At 44.3% G+C, this 20,240-nt stretch overlaps 1 protein-coding gene across 6 annotated transcripts in view; it reads right to left on the bottom strand.

Annotated features, from left to right (window-relative positions):
* The window catches only part of ARHGAP26 (Rho GTPase activating protein 26), a 414,027-nt gene that overhangs the window by 355,391 nt on the left and 38,396 nt on the right, over positions 1-20,240 (bottom strand). Inside the window, exon 1 of one of the 6 annotated variants that reach the window (XM_087862170.1) lies at positions 2,716-8,974. The exons of the other annotated variants lie outside the window; for them this stretch is intronic. The gene's annotated coding sequence lies outside the window, so the exon portion shown is untranslated. Of the gene's footprint in view, positions 1-2,715; positions 8,975-20,240 lie in introns of those variants that run through there. 6 annotated transcript variants of the gene reach the window in all.

Consider the following 20,240-nt stretch of genomic DNA (forward strand, 5'->3'; position numbering starts at 1 on the left):
AAAGAGCAGAAATGAGGGGCTTCACCAGTGTCAGGTGCACAAGAAACTCTTACCGCCAACTGGATAATCAGAGACAAAGAAGGAAAAAGCAGCAAAGAAGCTGGTACAGTAAAGGGAAGAAGTGAAGAGAGGAAAGACACATCCTGAGACCTGGAGATGGGAAGAGGTGGACATGCTTGCAGAAGGAAGGGGAGGGCAGTTCACATTTGACATGGGTTTAATCTGAGCTGCCAGGAGATACACTGGCAGAGATGCTAGTCAGACAGTTGGAAAATGGATACATGGAAGCCCAAAGAGAAGTCATGCCAAAGGTAGATAACTCAATATCATGCGAAGGAGTAAACAAGATAGCTAAGGGACCTTCAGTGAACTGAGCATAGAAACTCAAAGACCATCTTCTCCGGCAACAGAGAAGGAGGCCAAAGAACAAAGGAAAAGAAAAGAGGAGAGGCCAGAGAGGTAGGAGGACAATAAGGGTAAAGCAAGGTCATGCATCAGGAATGTTTCCAGGTACAATGGAGGGCTTGGTACCAGCAAGAGGACAGAGACATCAAATACACAGAGATGGAGCATTTGGGACTGGCTCTTACATGATGATCAATGGGATCCTTGCGTGAGTTATTTCAATGGGGTGAGAAAAGCAAAGCAGTGAGCTGCAGAAGATGAGAAAGAGACGAGACAACAGACTGAGCATCTAAGTGTGTGCCAGGCATCATAAAAGGAATATTGTATGGATTATCATCTTTGATCCTCACAAACACCCCTACAAAGTATGCGCTATTATAATTTGTATTCCGAGCATTTTGTGTATTTAAAAAAAAAAATGAAACGTATCTACAAAATCACATTTGCCTATCTGAAAAAACAAACCTCTCATACATATTTTGAGGTAGCTATTGAGATTTGAGAGCAGGCATGTAGGTGGAAACAGATATCAAGGAAAATGATACAAACTACAAGGGGTGGAGTATGGAGTGGCCTGGCCGGGTGACTCATCACAATGGTCAAAATGTTTGTGATGGCAAATGTATTTAACTCCCAGTGGCTTGGGGGCTTCTGTGAGTGTGTCTGTCTGTCTGTCTCTGACTCCCACAGGAACTGTTTGGGAGTAAAACACAAAACCATGCTGGTCTGCACAATTAGCCCCTTACAAATTTGTACTATTAGTAACATTTTTTGAAGGCTGATCTTTTTTAATCCACCTGCACAGCTCTATTAATTAAAAAGTCTGAGTTCACCAGATCATTAACTGAAAACATCAAGTCTTGACTCACTCACACGTCATCACGACTATGAAAAAAGACTGATTGCTAGCGTATACTCTCACTAACATTTCAAACCTGTGAATATTTAACACAAATGGAAAAACTGGGGATTTTGAAAGTCCTTCATTTCCCCTTCCTACCGTCTACCACAATTTATTCTGACCACAAAATCTTTCATCCTCACCATAGCCGCTCTCAATAGCACTAATTAAAAAATACATATATCACCTTGCCTTTCTCAGCCAGATACTTAAACCATACTTGATAGTAATGAGCTGTTTTATTAGAACTGTTAAAAAATAATAATAATAACACTAGCAATTCAGGACTTGGAAGTAACTGTAATAATAGCAGTTTCTCTGGATTTACAAAGCCATAAAACTGTGGATGCTGTCTGACATTTATTGAACATGAATAACATCCCCACATGCTGTGATCCTGAGGCTTGGCCAGCATTCCAGGGAAAAGACTTAACTCACAAAGAAAGGCTTAAAAAAGTTCACCGTGGACCAATACATCCTAATACCAACCAACTGGCCCATCCTATTATTCTCATCCTTTAGCCCTCGCCAAGGTAAGGGTATAAAGCCCTAAGCTTGAACGTTGCCTCTGTCACTTCCTGTGAATCAGTGGCTCACGTTCTGAATCATTTCATCCTATGCATGATGGGAATAAAACCATATCAGAGCCTGGAGTTGAAAATGCTAGGCCAATATGGCAGACAGCAAGGAGCAGTGGAGAAAGCCAGGCACACCGGGGCACCCACTCTCGATTCACCATTACGTGGTTGGCTGGTAACACTGGGAAAGTTGATCATTCATTTTCTTTAGGCTTCACCTTCCTAATTATCACATCTGATTTTAGGCCATTAGTCTTGAAGTCTTACTTTTTTGACCAAAGATAAAGATAAACAATCATATCACAAAGCATTTCACTGCCTCCCACAATGGGGATCTAAAGGGCCCTCTGCTCTGCAGATCTGTAGTTTTTTGAAGTTAATAAAAGGTGGAACTTGTCACAAACTTCTACAGAACCACTCTTTCTTGTTCATTTGGATGAAGGAGGTGGTGGCCTCACTGCTAAGATCTACTAGGAAAAAAAAAAATAACACTGAAAGCTGTTCATTCCTACTGACAAGGGTTCAAAGAAACTTGATGTGATCCATACATAGGATGACCATATCCAAAGTGGGACAGTTTCGAGAAAAGGGGAGCTATTAATAATCATGATGAGATAGCAGATATGACCCAGGATATACGGTCCGTCCTAGTTGGATCCTTTGCAGGGAAGAGGATGGCATACAGTCTTCTCTCTCCCTTCTGAAAAGTTTCAACCAGGGAAACCTCAGGAACAGAAAGTTTACAGTAACCTCAAAGCCTCCTCCCCTCCTTATCATGACCAGCGTTTCCCCGACTCAACAGAAACACACGCCTAACCAGCACTTACTAACCTTTGTATCAAACTGTGTCTTTCTCTTGATCACAGTGGCCAAATTCCAATAACACCAATAGTGGGGAATCATTAGCACAGAAGCACTTAGATAAGTAAAGCAGAAATGCAGTCATACTGGCTGGTTTGAGCTGCGGACAAGGGTCAGACTAGTGCAGGAATGAGAGGCACCTGCTATTTGTCACAATCACCTAGCACACCAGTCCAAGAACTGGTACAGGAGGCAAAGTCCAGATCTGGGCAACTCCACAGAAAAGCCACGTGGAAGCTCTCCCTGAGAGTGCTGGGGGTGCTGCCAACCCCCCAAAATACAGAGAAAATCCCACATACAAGTCCTTATGAAATCAGACCATCCCCTGGTCTCACAGCAACGATCTATCAATAGTCCCCTGCATATGAGGGCAAAACCTTTCCTCTTTAACCAAAGCAAAGATATAGTTGTTTTAGGTACAAGTAATTATCAGGAAAAACAAAGGAAACTCATGGTAAGACAAACCTTTGGGAAAAAGAATAACATATTTGTTAATTTTCTTCTCAATGCTTTTCCTTTTTCTTTTTCTTTTTCTCAATTCAGAATTAACCAGGAAGGTTCCTGGTTTACCATCTACGTGTTGGGCTTAAGGAAAAGAGTCAACTAATCTTAATTCAAATAGGCTATAAGCCCAAGAAACTCTGTGACAAAAACAAATTTAAATGAGTAAAAGTAGTACACAGTATAGGAATAATCCTTCCACTAAAGTGCGTTCAGTTTTCTGCATAAGAAAGGGCGGAGACGCCAAAGAGGACAACACTTTCCATTTTTAACAGATACTTGTCTCCTGAGTATCTCTGGCATTTCATATCACCTGCCAGAGGTTCCCAGGGAGTTCCAGGCCGAGGACCCAATAAGGCGACGATTCCTACCCATAAAGGAACCTCATAAAGCAAAGCATTTATCCCCAAAAGAGGATGTGTAACTGATCCCAGAACAAGCCATCTACTAATCCTACTTCAATCCTTGGTAGATGGAAAAAAAGAAACAAAAACCAGGAAAAGTGATCTTGAAATTACTTGTGTGCTGGGAAAGAGGGCTACAACTATACCATTTAAGGAATAAAAGGAGCATCAACACTTTCCGGATGCCAGGGGAAGTCATTAGCTGGTAAGAGCTGATATTTATTGAGCACTTCCATGTACCAGGCACTATTTGACTCACTGTATATATGCATTAAGCTAGCTCCCCAACAATCCTGAGAGGTAGGTCCTATTACCATCTTTGTTTTGGAAATGAGAAACCTAAAGCAGCTTCCACACTTGGGTCACCAAAAAATTAAGTGGCAGAGGCAGAAATGGATCCTCACATTAACTCAAGAGCCCACACTGTTGACCTCTACATTATACATATGTCTCCTTCTGTTATTGGTCACCCAGCTGGGGAGATCAGGACTGAAACCCAGGTATTCCTGATCCTTAAACCCATGCTCTCCACAGTTACCTGAACATGATCACCAGCCACGCTGCCTCATCCCCGCCAATACGACACTCTGCTGTTGACATTAATAATAAAGGGCATCATTTATGGAGGGCTTGCTGAGCCAGGATAAGAAAACTTTGGCTTAGAGATGTTCATTTGACTCAGATCCCAAACAAGTATGTGGTGGAGGCAGGATTTAAGCCAAGTCCACCGGCCTCCAGAGCTGAGCTCTCAATCCCTCCAGGAGAAGCCAAGGCTGTAGCAAGATTATGACCACAGGACCATACTGCAAACAACCACAGAGGCCAACTTCCAGAGGTGGCTGTCACGAAGTCACTGACTCATTCTTCAGGTCTCACCCAGCAACTTCCTGCTTTTTATTTCCCAAAGAAATAGAACAAAAACCCCAGAAGCTCAATTTCCTTATTCACAGCAGGTGAGAAACAACCCAAAGGGAGTGAGAGGCAGTCAGTGACAATCTCAGTGACCGCAGGTAAGGTGACAACCGACACAGAGGGGAAGAAAATGAAAACCTGGAAAGGCAGACGCAAAATTATATGGTACATCAATGAAGCACATAATGACAGGCCTGAGTCATCAAGAAAAAATTGCTTTCTGCTTAAGCATCTTCTGTTTTTAAAAGCAGCAAAATGCCTAACATTTAAGCCGGGTTTTCATCAAATACTTAAAATTTTTCAAGTCTTGGCATTTGAAATCGTAAGAGGCAGAAGGGCTTGGAGGAAACAGGAATAAAGGACAGTGGACTGCCCTGGGCTTCAGAGCTGAAAGTTACAGAACACTCAGCTATAAGCCAGTGACCCAAGGAAATCACTGTACCACAGGACACTTGACGAGGGGGCAGGCCTTCCAGTCCCTTCCACCAACAGAATTTTGTAAGAAAGAACACGATGTGGTGGTAAGTCATGTGCCTTGGAGCCAGACAATCCTGGGATGGATCCTAACCACCCCAGGGATAACCCATGTCTGGTTTGCTTGGGGGGGATCATCCTGGTAATTGGCACAGAGGACATTCGATAAATGGTTCTTCAATGAATGATCGAAACCACATAACTTTGGTTACTATCTGTAAACTTCAACTTGCCATGCTGCAAAGTGGGAATGACAATTCCTACAGTATGGAAAGGTGATGAGGATTAATGCGTTGACTACATAAAGCACCTCCTCCAGGACCTGGATACAAGAATCACGCTGCTGTGACACCTGGAGAGCTAACCTTTAGTTATCTGGAAATATGATGTAGGAAACAGCCCCCATTCCCAAATGGTAATGGAAAGAGGAAGCCCAAGTTCCTCAGCCTGACAAACATACAAATCGAGCAAGTATTCACCCCCTTCCTCTAAAAATAATCCCTAAATTCAACACTGTCTCACTGGTCATTAATACCCTTTATGAGCTAGAAAGATGTTAGAAAGTTTACAACTGAAGACATGGAGCATAGCACTAAGTTTCCCTGGGTTAACCAGCAAATCAACCACAAAAACTAGATCTTCAGACTCTGCTTCCTCCTCCTCATTATCTCTCAGCGGCCACTAAAAACTGAATACCCACAAGCATCCTGTGCAGGATTCCACAAATCCCAGGCCAGCCGACTGGAGAACAAACAGCAACACTGTCATAGGCAGATTTTAAAACTGTGTTCTGAGCAGTGATGCCATCAAGGACACTTCTAAACGATACTTTCTAGCCCAAGAAAAGTTTCCTCCTCTCTGATCTGGAATCACTGGACAGAAAGACCTTTTTAGAATATTGGCTTCTAACTACTACTTGCTTTATCCTTCAGTTGGTGCTGCCAACTTAGCTTCTCAAAAAAAGAAAAAAAAAATGTCCTGAATGTCCCCCAAAGGAATTTATTGTCCCTCTAAGGAATTACAATAGAAAAATAAGACCCTTTGAACTTTTGGTGGCCTGTGGGCAGGGAAGAGATTAAATCAAAGAAGCCGATGCTGCTCCAGGCTGCGATGCCCAAGCAGTTTCCAGGAAGGGGCTGTTGACCTCAGCCCCCTCCCAGGCTGGGAGCTGGCAGGGACAGCCTTCAGGCTCCTCCCTCTCAGTCTCCACATCCACATCCCCATGTTCACCTGCTGCAGGAGGAGCAGTGCTTGAGACCCCAGGCCCATCCAGCAGTGGCTGGAAGAAGACAACCAACCACACTCTTCCTCCAGAATCACCCTTCACTCCATGACAATGGAAGTATCAGTATAACACAGATGTTATTACTAATACAGAGCATGAACTGTGTGCTAGATACTATCATAAGCACTTTAAATGTACTAGTTGATTTAAATTCTCACAACTATGCTATGAAGGACGCTATGTTATTATCAGCTATGTTATATACAAGGAAATGGTCTTCTTCACCATTACCTCTACTACTTAGCTGAGCCCACTTCCCAAGCTTGAAGGAGAAATGAAGATGCCTCTTGTTCTTGTTGGAAGGAAAGAGAAATACATCTTTAATACAGAAGACAGTGAACTGATAGAAATGAATGGGAAAAGCAGCTGGCCCCAAGTTCACTAATTATCCCAGTAAAAGGTACCAACCCACCTTCTCGCTTCTCTCCTGGAAGTAGCAGAGGGCCAAAGACTCCCAAAAAGTATTCGTTTAACATATGCCAGATCCCCCCTAATTCCTAAAAAATAGTTCCTAAGCATGCTGCTTAAGGCCTAGCCCCTACAGCGACACTCTTGATGCCCTATCCCATAGTAAGGCCTCCTAGGAAATCCTTATATAGCCAAACTCACTGTGCTTTGATCTCTCATTTCTTACACGCTCTGTGGGCGTTTCAACAGTTAAGCATGGTGGCAGCGGCAATCTTGCTTCCCACCTTTGCTAGCTGTGTAATCAGCCTCCTTCTAATCCTGCCAAGCTCCAAGCTGCCTGGCACCAGAGGCCAGAAGCTGCACATGGGTAATAATTTAACAAATCACCTGTCTGGCTCTCCTGCCAGGACACCCACTCGGAAGCTTATACAGCTGCTGATGCTAGGGCTGCAGCCCCGTGGGATGTCAGCGAAACAGCAGGTATGGGGGCCTCGGGCCCACACACTCTCTAGCTCTATCCTACCAAAGAGAATCAAAGGTAAGATGCTTGATAAGGGATGACCCTCAGAGACTAAGCCTCCTAATCCACACCTAGCTCCTAGGGGATTTTAAATATTGCGATTTTGCCAAATGCAGGACCAACACCTGTGCTCAAGAAGCAACAACACATACCCTCAGAAACCTGGATGGCAGGAACACCCCGCAGGACACACTGGTAAGACACAAAGAGAGAGCCAAGGGAACCGCAGCTGACATATTCCAAAAAACACTGAAACTTCTGCAGAGTTCTATGAACATCCAAAAAAATGTGACGTGAAAGTGACTGTGGAATCTGTCCCAAAACGTATGAGTCATACTCAGCCCAGAACTACAGGAAAATAAGGTAAATGGTCCGCAAACTATTTACAATACCTATTCATTGTTTTGCTATTTATCTGTCAACCACTGAAAGAAAAGATCTTTTCAGGGTTACAAATAGCTGTGCCCACTTTTAAAAAAGTGAAAATTCTGCCAGGACAGGCCTTACAGAAGAACAAATCCTTTCGCATAAAGCAGTGGTAAAGGGAAGTTACCTGAAGAAAAACTGCCTTTAAGTAACCATCAGCAAGTTATCAGCTGTCCCAAACAATTATTACTGTCAAATACCTGTTAATAGACACACTATGATATTCACATTAAAGACAACAGAGCATGGATTTTTAGGATAATCTAAAAAATCCACTCCAAACCAGGCTCTCTGTCCTATGTCTTCAGAAGGGAAACACTGTTTTTAATCACAATACTTGCTTATGACCAAGCTTTGAGACTGGTTTGTCACTAACGCTAGATAATGGCAGGGTGACATAGCTTATTCCAAAAACTACAAGAGCGGGGTCTAAGGTCACAGAGTCCCTACAAGGGACTAAGACGGACAATGGAGGAATGGGAACACACTCACCAGTCTGGGGCTTGATTTCTACAGGGAGAAAGAGCAAAAACACCTCTCCTCAGCCAACATGTCATATCTGCATCTGTTTATCACTTGAAAGGAGCCAAGCCGAAGCAATATCCCAGCATTCTATGCAGGTCAGCATCCTCACCTGAACAGAACTGGATGCTCGTGTATTCAGCACGAGCTTCAAAGTCGGCTGGCCTGACGTCCAATCTCTGCTCCACCCTCACCGGCTGAATGACGCCAGCCAAGTTACTTGGTAAGTTTCCTCACCTGTAAAATGGGAATAGTGATTCCACCTGCCTCATAAGGCTGTTGAGTGAAACGACAGCATGTATTTAAGTGCTTAGCACACTGCCCATCTTATAGAAAACACTCAATAAATGACAGTATTTCAACAAATGGGGGCTCACGTGTGAACCAGAGTATAGACTAGTAAACATGGTTACTCGGTCATTCAGCAAATATTTGTTGACTGCTCCCCTGTGTGCCTGGCACCGTGCTAAAGGTTAGAGATAAAACACTGAGTAAAGTGGGGCTCAAACTTCAACAACTCCAGTGTATTGGAGAGACAGTCATGTAACCGATACAGTGTCCAAGGTTTCAGATGAGGACAATAAGACAGTACAAATGGCTTATCGTATTTTAGAATGAATCTTAATTCTGACGTGTGTCAAAATATATTTTTTTTTCAGATACCCTATTATGTTCATTCCCTACATAGGAATTTAAAGTAAAAAATACTAAGATTCACCCTACCCTGTTTTTGCGGACACACCCACAGACAATTAATGTTCAATAATGGGCTTAACTCCAGCAGTAACTGGACGACTGCCAGATCAATATACTCCAAAATGAAGAGAGGCTTCCCTTCAGAGATGAACAGAGGCCAGTGTGTATGTCACTAGAAAACATACAATCACAAAACTAAAGATGTGTGGACATCCAGCTGGCTGCATTTATTAACTGTATGAGTCATGAGGCAACTCTCCGGACAAAAATAAGACTAAACTGGCCTACTGTTGACAATTCATCAAAAAGTTAGTGCAACAGAAGATGAAGAGTGAGCCAACTCTGGGCAAAAGGTGAGAAGGTGAAGAAAACAGAATAGCAAAGACCTCTCCAAGATAACCATGACAAGCTGAGAAGTCAATGCCATTATTCCCTTTAAAACCCACAATGACACTCTTAGAAGAAATTCCTTGTGGGGAATGGAGTTTGTTTAGCAGATCAATAGTTTATCACCTACAACTATTTTTTTTTTAAGATTGTTATTTGAGAAACAGAGAGAGAGAGTGCACGTGCAAGAGCACGAGGGGGGTTGGTACAGAGGGAGAAGGAGAGGTTGAGCAGGGAGCCCAACAAGGAGCTCAATCCCAGGGCTCTGGGATCATGACCTGAGCTGAAGATAGACACTTAACCAACCGAGCCACCCAGGCATCCCGCACCTACAACTTTTTATTCCCCTCAAAGGGTTGAAGCAGATGCCATTTTATGGCCAACCTAAACATTCATGTGAATTAACTAATGTAAGTCAAAAAAATCCCTTTATATAAGTCTCATTCAATTTATAATCAACTGAGCACCCAATAAGCAAAGAGCAGAGATGAGAGTTATTACATGCAGAGGCACCCTACTTCCTAAACAATTTTATAAGGAAATATGGCTTTTCTTAATAAAAATTCCTCCTAACAGAGCTGGCATTGGAAATTGACTCCCTCATGGAGTGGGTTACCCAGATCATGATTTCTCAAAGTTTAATGTTCATATAAATCACCTGGGTATCTTATTAAACTGCCAATTCCAATTGTGTAGGTACTGGGAGGGGAGCCCAAGATTTTGCATTTGTAACAAACTGCCAGATGATGTGATGTTACTGGCCCATAAACCATACTTGGAAAAGCAAGGACCCAGGGGTGCCTGGGTGGCACAGTCGGTGGAGCATCCTACTCTTGGTTTCAGTTCAGGTCCTGATATCACGGTTGTGAGACTGAGCCCCAAGTCAAGCTCCGCATTCAGGGTGGAATCTGCCTAAGACTCTGTCTCTTCCTCTGCCCCTCCCCGCCAAGTTAAATAAAAAAATAAATCTTTTAAAAAAAGATTAAAGCAAGGACCTGCACCAGTCAGCCAAACTCCAGGGATGAACACTGTCCTCGCAGTGAGGCCATCTGTTCAGGGTTACAGACAGCTCAGAGAGTACAGCAGAAGCCAAGGACTCCGCTACTCAGAAAAATACACGTGAGCACTTGCAGACATAAGCACGTACACACGAAATTTCAAAATTCTACCACAAGCCATCGAAGAAGCCTCCTGACTTCTGTGAGGTGGTCCATGGATCCCAAGGTAAGAACCTCTGCCTTAGCCACCTACCAATTACTATTGCCAACACCAGACTAGCTGGGGGTGGGGCGGAGGGAGGCAGCTCTTGACCGCTCTGACCCACGTGTGAGCAATTCAACCTCTCTTGCCTCGATCCGAGGGAAGAAACAGTCTGTTAAACGACCCACTCCGTTTCGGCTCAGGTCATGATCTCAGGGTCGTGGGATCAAGCCCTGCATGAGGCTCCAAAGTGAGCGTGGATTCGGCTTAACATTCTCTCTCTCCCTCTCCCTCACTCACTTGTGTCTTCAAATAAATAAATAAATGTAAAAAAAAATTGTTCCTTTTCTAAATAGAAAAGCATAACTGCTATGCTGCAGCTCTGGGGCAAAGACCAGCTCTCGCTGTTCCACCGCTGTGCAGATAAACACCAGCCATCTGAGGACCATGCTGGTGGCTGGCCACTGCCACCCACAAACATTTGTGATTGTCTTTTTTCCATTTTATTTTTTAAATTTGTGATTGTCTGTAACAACCACGGTGGTCAAACATGTCTCTCTCTAACACTGGATTTAAGGTTACCCAAAGCCTTCAGCTCCAGGCTGGTATTGTTCAACATGAGCCTTAGTCTTTATTAGCATCTCGAACTAACGTGGCCAAACACAAACACAAAACAGCTGTTCCAAGAAAAGAGAGCCGCACTGCTAAGAAAGCCTTAATAATTTGTGATACAAATATATCGAGCGAATTCCTGTCCACAGACCTCAAAACCTCTTGACAAAAAAGTTTTACCAGTTTGCACAACAATCCTAAGGCTGCTGGGATGGGCCATAACTGGATTTTCAACTCTGTATTGTTCTGGACCTCTTTATGCAGTGTTTCTCAAAGTACGGTCTGAGAATGACTATTGACAGTCACCTAAATGTCTGTGAGAAACACACATGCCTGGGCTCCATTCCAACTGCTACATCAAAATTTGGGGGTAAGGAAACTGCAATTTTTTATAAATAACCCCAAGAGACTTCCAGTGCACACTAAATTTTTAAACCAATCTAAGACCTACTCCCTAGGAAATAAAGGCAGACAAGTAAACACACAAAATTTTGCCTACAATTTCGAAGGATTCACAAACCACCTGAAGTCTTTCCCTAGGGCTCTCGGTAAAAACCCCTGGTCTACACATCACCAGTTTCCCAACTCAGTCATTCACATACCACCTTCACTTGTTTTTTTCTCCAGATTCACACCATTTAAAATTTTTTTAAACACTTGTTTTTACTTACATGTAATATAAAAGGAAATGTCACATGCAACAGCTGTGAAATTGTGGGTTTGATCCTTAGTTGTAAGTTTTCTAAATAAAATACATAATTATTAATACAAAAACATTTTGTTCTTATAACACCTAAAACTATCTCCCAAGTCACACATATATAAGTACTACCCCTCCCCCAGAAACACTGTTTTGTGTGATCCAAAGATCTGGAAGCACAGGGGGATTTTATCAGGCGCTCATGGCCTGTGATGCGTGGGGCTATCCATGTGGTAAATCCTAGGTGACCTAACAGCCTCAGTGTACATACACCTGGCAGAGTTGACTAAGGGAAAAAGAGAGAGGGCTTTCTCTCCTGCCAGAGGGCCAGGAGACAGGACACATTTGGAAGTGACTGATCTTCCTGTGACCTGCCTGTCCTGATCAATGCCCACCCCACCTCCCAGCCCTGGCTCCTCACTGCACAGACCAGAGATGGCATCTGGCCTATTTGGGCCAATCTGCTTCCATTCAGGGAATCTGTATTTAGGGCACAGAGGAGCTTGTTAATTGATGCTGGACATTCAAACTGAGGAGTGTGAAGAATTGGGCTGGGGTGGCCTGTTTCCCCCTTGTGTGCATGCTGTGGCAGAAAGCTGGTCTGTGGAGGCAAGTGACAGGAGACACGAGCAGCCCCAGAGAGAAAGTACACACAATCCAGCTTCTGATTTCCCAATTCTTGGTTCCAAGCCAGCTGCACTTCCTGCCCGCAGGGTCCATAGGACATCCCAGCATCCCAGAAATAAATTTCTCCTCTTGGCTTCAGCTGGTTTGAGCAGGCAGCTACTCCTTGCTACTAAACCGCTGCCAAACTGAGACTCCTTATGTGGCACAGCCCTGGCCCAAGTGAACAGGCGGAGCTGAAGGCAGGCCAGGGGCCAGAATGGGTGCCCATCCAGACATATCCAGAGAAAGGGTGGGGCTGGAACCTCATCACAGGGATAGGAAAGAGGGACTCTACTGAGAGTCCCCTCCACATCACTCGGTGAGAGGTGCCACAAGAAGGAGCTGGCATAAGGGTACATGGAGCTCTACCCTTGCTGATGGTAGGAGCCAAATATGAATGATGACAAAGAGCTCACATTTACTGAGTATATTAGCATATGAACTAGGCTTTTCACAATTATGATCTCATTTATTCTTCCGAGAGCCCAATGAAGGTGGTAATGTCATTTTTCCAACTTTATACATGAGGAAAATGAGACTCAGAAAAATTAAGGGATTGCCAAAGTGACAGAGCTAATAAATATAGGATCCAAACTCCAGAGTCTAAGTTTCTAGCAATCATGCTACCTTCCTTTATGAAATGCTATTAAAAGATAGCAGGGAGACACCAAATAGAGCTAGTGTCTGAGTGGCAACAAAAGGCACAGCCACCAAAGGATCCTCCCTCCAGCAGCCCTGCCTCCTGTGCCAGTCCCGTACCCGAGACAGCAATACCACACCTACGGGTGCAGCACTAAGAAAATAAGGGTGCACAAAGGTAAGAAGCTGAGAGAAGGTGTGTCACCTGGCTAGGACCTGGCTTGGCTGGACTGAACAAGACCCATGGGAGCCTGGCTTTGGTCCAGATCCCAGAGGGTAAAAGCAGAGTGAATTTTTTTTTTTTCTTAAGCAGTAATGGGTATGTGGCATTTCTGTTCGTGGTCCCACATAGGATGGAGGGGACTATATGCTCCCAGGCCACGCAAATCTAAGGAAACCTGCCAAGAGCTGCGCTATCAGAACTCCTAACAAACACTAGAACAGAAACCACATTCCCAGGCTTGGGACTGGATGATACACTAAGGGTGAGAAAGCAGAACCTCACATAAATCCAGAGGCCATTCTGACCCCTTTTATTCATATTTTATTTCTTTTTTTTCCAAAGATTTTATTTATTCATGAGAGAGAGTGTGTGTACAAGCAAGGGAAGGGGCAGAGGGAGAGGGAGAAGCAGGCTCCCCCCACCTGACCAGGAAGCCCGATGTGGGGCTTGATCCCAGGACCCCGATCATGACCTGAGCCACCCTATTCATGTCTTATTTCTAAAATCTGAAGCTCAGGAAAGACAACTAACCTTTCAAAGTTTCACAAATCAATTACAGCTAAAACTCTGATTCCACAAACTCCAAGTAGATCCAAAGTCTAGTGAGGAATTTTAAACAAGGGACTTGAACTTTTCAAAGTTACTGTGGCTGATTTTCCTACAGAAACAATGTTGATGTAACCACTTGCCACCATCTTCGCAAGAGGCGCAAACAGTGCAATGTGATAAGGGTGGATGAAGAGACCATTCTGGGCAAGGCACGGAGCCGGGCACTGAAGCTGCAGCAATCTGTCCATACCACGTCATGCCAGCGGTGGGCACTTCCTAACTGTCTGCCCAGGGCTGGAGATGCCGTCTGCGGTCAGGAACAGGAGTAGCAGAGGTGGTGGGCTAAAAAGGCAGCACCCCCAAGGTCCTCTTATCCTTTCCCATGTTAGAGCGGGAAAACCCACCTTATGAACCAAGGCTTTCAAGGCACCATCCTCTCGGGGTCCCTCCCCTGTATCTCTGACTATTCTTCACTTGGCTTCCTGCTTCTTCCCCTACCCTCAGAGGGGGATGGTCCCCCAAATTCTGCCCAAATCCCCTGCTATAGACTAAATGTGTCTTCCGCACAATTCACATACTGAAGTCCTATTCCCAAATCTGACGGTATGAGGAGGTGGGGCCTTTTGGAAGTAATCAGGATTAGATGAAGTCATGAGGGTAGAGCCCCCATGTTAGGATTAGCATCCTTGTTAGAGTCAGCAGAGAGCTTTGTTCCCCTCTCTGTAGTCAGCCACAGAAAGACACAATAAGTAGGCAACAGTCTGCAACCTGGAAGAGAACCCTCTCCAGAACTTGACCATGCCAGGGGCGTCTGGGTGGCTCAGTCAGTTGAGTATCTCTGCCTTCAGCTCAGGTCATGATCTCACGGTCCTAGAACCAAGCCCTGCATCAGGGTCTCCGCTCAGGTGCGAGTCGGCTTCTCCCTCTCCCTCTCCCTCTGTGATCTCTCTCACTCTCACTCTCAAATAAATAAAAAAAATCTTTTTTTTAAAAGATTTATTTATTTGACAGAGAGAGAGACAGCCAGCGAGAGAGAGGGAACACAAGCAGGGGGAGTGGGAGAGGAAGAAGCAGGCTCCTAGTGGAAGAGCCTGACGTGGGGCTCGATTCCAGAACTCCGGGATCATGCCCTGAGCTGAAGGCAGATGCTTAACGACTGAGCCACCCAGGCGCCCCACCAAATAAATTTAAAAAATCTTAAAAAAAAAAGAACTTGACCATGCTGGCACCCTGATCTTGAACTCAGCCTCCAGAATTGTGAGAAATAAATGTCCAGTTTGTTGTTGTTTTTAAAGATTTTATTTACTGATTTGAGGGGAGGGAGGAGCAGAGAGAAGAGGGAGAAGCAGACTCCACACTGAGCACAGAGCCCAATGTGGGACTCGATCCCACAACCCTGAGATCATGACCTGAGCCGAAATCAATAGTTGGACGATTAACCAACTAAGCCACCCAGGAGCCCTAAATGTCTGTTCTTTTTAAGCCAGCCAGTCTATGGCACTTTGCTAAAGCAGTCTAGACAAGACTTAAGACATCCCTTCTCTCTCCCTTGGCTTCAACAATAACTCTACAAAGCTGAAACTCATTTTTCTCCCTTGCCACCTCCACTCCTGCTTTTCCAGCCACCTGCTGAGCTTCCTACCTCAATGCTGTGCCGACACCCTTGTCTTGCTCCCTCCTCTCCCAACTGTTTCTTCACCTTAATTCCTTATTTCTGGCACAGGGAAGAGAATGAACATTAACTGAATTCCAACACTTGCCAGGCACCCTGCTGGGTGCTTTCCACATTTCCATGGACAGTTAGCTACAACTTCTATGCTGCAGAATGAAAAAAATCAGTGTCCCATAGAGGGACCAGGAAGGCCAGCCAGTGGAGTGAAGCTGGGATGAGTCTGAAGTATGAGTAGTAAAAAGGGGAAGCTGCAAAAACATGATTCAGGTCCAGGGACAGCCTGTGCCAAAGCCCTGTCGTGGGCAAGAGAGAAAGGCCAGTACGACTGGAGAATGCAAAGGAAGCACAGGAAGGATGCAAGACGGTGACAGGGACATCTAAATAAATGTGTGGAGTAAATATGAATGCATGACCCTCACGTAATTACCATACTTTTTTTTTAGCCAGTAAAACTAAACAATCTTCAATGTTTAGCAGAACATTGAATATTTCTTTCCGATTTGAAAGAACATTGAATATTTCTTTCCGATTTGAAAGAAATACCCTCCCTGAATGTCGTTCTCAAAAAAAGATTGAAGTAAGCTCACCTAGCTAGAAATGGAAAAGCAAATAAGGTTGGAACCCGACAAAACTCATGTAACTTTGTAAGTAATACAGTGTTTTCTATTCTTAATTAGAAGTTAGCCACCAGCCTGGGGAAACAGCTTGGGGATCATCCTGCACTGATAATACAAATAGGCTAACAAATGGCTAATGATTTTTGAGCACTGACTCAGGCTGTTCCATGCAGTATCGCTTGATCCTCACAACACCTCATGAGGCTAGTACCACAATCATTCCCATTTTACATATAAGGAAACTGAAGCTCAGAGAGGCTAATAATTGGTCCAAGGTTGCACAGGTGTTGCACTGTAGAGCCAGGATCTGAACCAGGTCAGTGGCACTCCAGAGCCTGTACCCTTAGCCACCACACTCCTTGCCTCACAAACTAGCTATCATGTCAGCACTTCTGGAATCCTGCTTATTTTTTTACCACCCCTGATGTACTGTATACATTTAAGCTACTAAACACTGACAGTGCAAAAAAAGATAAAATAATCTCTGAAGGAATGCAGTCAAACTTCTGGTGTTCGCTCCCTTCCTGTTCCAGATCTCCCTCAAAACACCCCAAGTCTTCCTCCAACTTTAATAAAGAGACGTTTTCCAGTTCATTGCAATACTTAATATCCTGAGAGAACAGGAATTAGAAACTGATGAATCTTCTCAGGCTACATCTTAGCCAAAGTCAACAGACTCCAAACCCCTCTTGTAGGCAGTCACTGTTTACAGTACCTCTAACCGGAAGGAAAGGCGGGGGGGGGGGGGGGTTCAGATTACTGGAAAGCTCTAGCCATGGTTTTCCCAACTCTTGACAAAGTTCTGAGTCTTGTCTGATGGACAGTATTATATTTTCCCTATCAACAAATCCTTCCCCAAATTATTGTGGAAGTAGCCAGAACACAAGGTAAATGATCTAAGCTTACCTACCTACGGTGGATAAAAGTGTCCACCTACTTGAGACCTGGTCAACCCTCCTGAGGATCAGCAGAGGTGACCTAGCCTGAAGCTGGCTCACTTTGAGTTCTTCCTAAAACCCTCAAAGACCAATCTGAGCAACTCAAGGCTTATGTAAAGAGTATACTTTAGAACGGCCTTCCTGAATCACACTGTTATGGGGTGAACTGTATCCCCCTAAAATTCGTAAGTTGAAGCCCCAACCCCCAGTACCTCCGAATATGACTGTATTTGGAGATGGGGCCCCTAAATGAGGTCATATGCGTGGGCCCTAATCCAATATAACTAGTGTTCTTATAAAAACAGACTAGGATTCAGTGATGGAGAGAAAACTACGTGAAATCCTAGGGAGAAGACAACCATCTACAAGCCAAGGAAAGAAGCCTCAGAAGAAAGCAACCCTGCAGACACCTTAATCTTAGACATCTAACCTCCAGAACTAAGAGAAAATAAATTTCTGTTGTTTAAGCCACCCGGTCTGCGGTACTTCGTTAGGCCACCCTAGCAAACTAAGACACACTAATATGCACACTGTTCAAGTTGTTCCAGACTCTACGTAACAGTCCCATCACTCGCCGGGTGCAGGCCAGCTGGGTTTCCCTCGTGAAGCAGTGACCCACACAGCATGGCCACAGGGCACAAAAGTCACTATCGGACAGGCTACTGAGTACTCGAGTCCGTGGAGACTTCTGGGCAACACCTTATGTTTGTGTGGTTCATTACAGAGGTGATGCATTGAAGTTTTCCTTTCAGAAACGAACAGAATTAAAATACAGTCAAACTCTTTCACAGACAAGTGCCAAGGCCCAGCACCAATACCCCTGTTTTAGACCAACCATGGTATCATGGGCTTCTCCCATAGGCAGTAATAAAGATTTGTGTTAAAGAGAACACTGCAGGGCCAGGATTTCTGCCCAAACCTTCCTCATACTACAGAAGAAAGGAGGTGCCAAGGGGGAAAAAGCGGGAGAGAGGGGAGCCTTTCACAGTTTTCAAAAGGACAAAATGTCATCCAGGGCATGAGAATGTCAACTCATCATGGCAGCTAGGTGGTGAGTAAGCTTGTTTCAGGGGGTGACCAGGGGTTTTTAGAGTCCTATGATTAGGCAAGGAGGCTCCAAGCCATCCAAGTTTCCTAGGCTGTGGGGTTTAAAGAATTACTTAAAGGTTAATGAATCATTGAACACTACATCAAAAACTAATGATGTACTATATGTTGGTTAATTGAACATAAAAAAAAAAGAATTACTTAAAGGCAAAGCAATAAGGAGGCAAAAATTCAGTTGCATGCTGCTGAAGATAAAGCAGAAGTGGGCTCAAAGCCTGGTACAACGCTGGGCACCTGAACAACATAATTAAGCAGCTAGCATTTATTAAGCAATTGCCAAGCCAGGCACTATGCTAATACTAACAAGCAGACTTCATACACACCAACTCACGGAAACCTCACAATAACCAGAGGAGGGAGAGCCATTATTACTCCCATTAAGCAGATGAAAAGAAGGCCAGAAGCTGTGCAAAAGCATGCTGTCCACCCCCACCCCCATTTTGCTAACTAGTATATCCCTAGAACCTAAAACAGTCGCTGGCACATAGTAGGCACCTAATGTTTATTTGTTGAATAAATGGAGAAACGGGTTACTTGTCAATGTCACAGAAGGAGCAGGCTCAGGATGTGAACCCTGGCTGTTGGCACCAGCTTCTGCTCTGCCACACGGGATGGAGCAAACCTGCTAAGGAGTTCAGGAAACATCCCCTGGCATGTAGACAGCTTGGTCCACTGCACATTTCAACGTCTGCACCTTCTGCTCCTCAGCACTGGCTATGTTACTCTGCACCCAGAGTTCAGAGCAAAGTTAATCAAGATGCCAGTGCCACAGATGAGTGGACAAAGGGGCAGACCAAAATGTTCCCTTCCCTCATATCTGTGACACTCCCCATGGCCTCACACATACCAACTTATGTCATTATCTAGTGACTCACTTTAGTGCAGGAAGGGGAGATGGAGGGCAAGTTACTGGAAGGAGGGAAATTTATTCCTGGGACTCTCCAGGAATATGCTGGTCAAGCTGGTACAATGTATAAAAAGACTTCCCAAAGTGTGGCAAGCATACGACCTTGTGGTGTACAAGATATTTTAGGTGGCACATAAATAAAATTAGAGTTGATACATTGATTTTTATGGTTACCTTCTATTTCAAGCAAATTATACGGGTGTTTTATTTATGACCAAGTTATGAAATATCCTTTTAAAACCAAGAGTGTCCTTTCAAAAAGAGTAAGTATTCCCATTTAAAGAAACATATTAGGTAAGCAGTAGAATAGGTGTTACATCTATGTGACAGAAAATCATGATGGAAATACATGAGTGACTAAAGGTTAGGAAATACGGTTTCCTGGAACTTTCTTAAGTTATCTGTGTCAAACGCTCCCATCCCTGCAACTCACCCATCCACCGAACTATGCCATAGCTCAAAAGAAAGAGCATTTACAGACACTAAAATCTAAATTTTCCATCAAAATTCCTTAATAAATGACTACACAATGAGGGAGAGACCTAAAGAGACAGCAATAAGAGATTAAGAGGGACCAAGAGTATGAACAGACAGAAGATACAAAAGGCATGTTCATTAATATGTGACGAAGTTAACAGCAGGGCTTGACCCAGGGCTGAAGTCCTACCCTCTGCCTGGAGAGAGCTGTAACACAGAGCTCCCTTTGATACTACCCTAAATTCCACACTGATTCTTTCGGCTATTATTTTATGGCATGGTAGCTTAGCTCAGCCCTGTCCAAAGAACTGTACCGGTCTCTGGGATCTGTTCCAACAACAACACACAATGAGGCCTTCTCTCTCTGATAAAGCCAGGAACCCTCCCTCTGTGATCTGCTCCCCTGCTCCTCCCAAACAAAGTAAAGTCCCATCTTGTGAAGAATTCAGCCAGCCAACTGCTGTCTTCTCCTCACCTTCCCTGTTGGGGACAATCAAGTTTAAGGTTGGCTGTGGGTCTGAGAGTGAACTGAGCTCCAAAGACAGAACCCAGGAGTCTGGGCACTCCAGGGGACAGGAGAAGGCATTCGTGGCCGTAGAAGGAAAAGCTGAAAGGGAAGTAATGATACGACAACTTGTACCAATCCAATATAA

Source organism: Ursus americanus, chromosome 5 (genome assembly GCF_024610735.1).
Source record: "Ursus americanus isolate L20-20 chromosome 5, mUrsAme1.1.p, whole genome shotgun sequence".
NCBI classification, from domain to species: Eukaryota; Metazoa; Chordata; class Mammalia; order Carnivora; family Ursidae; genus Ursus; species Ursus americanus.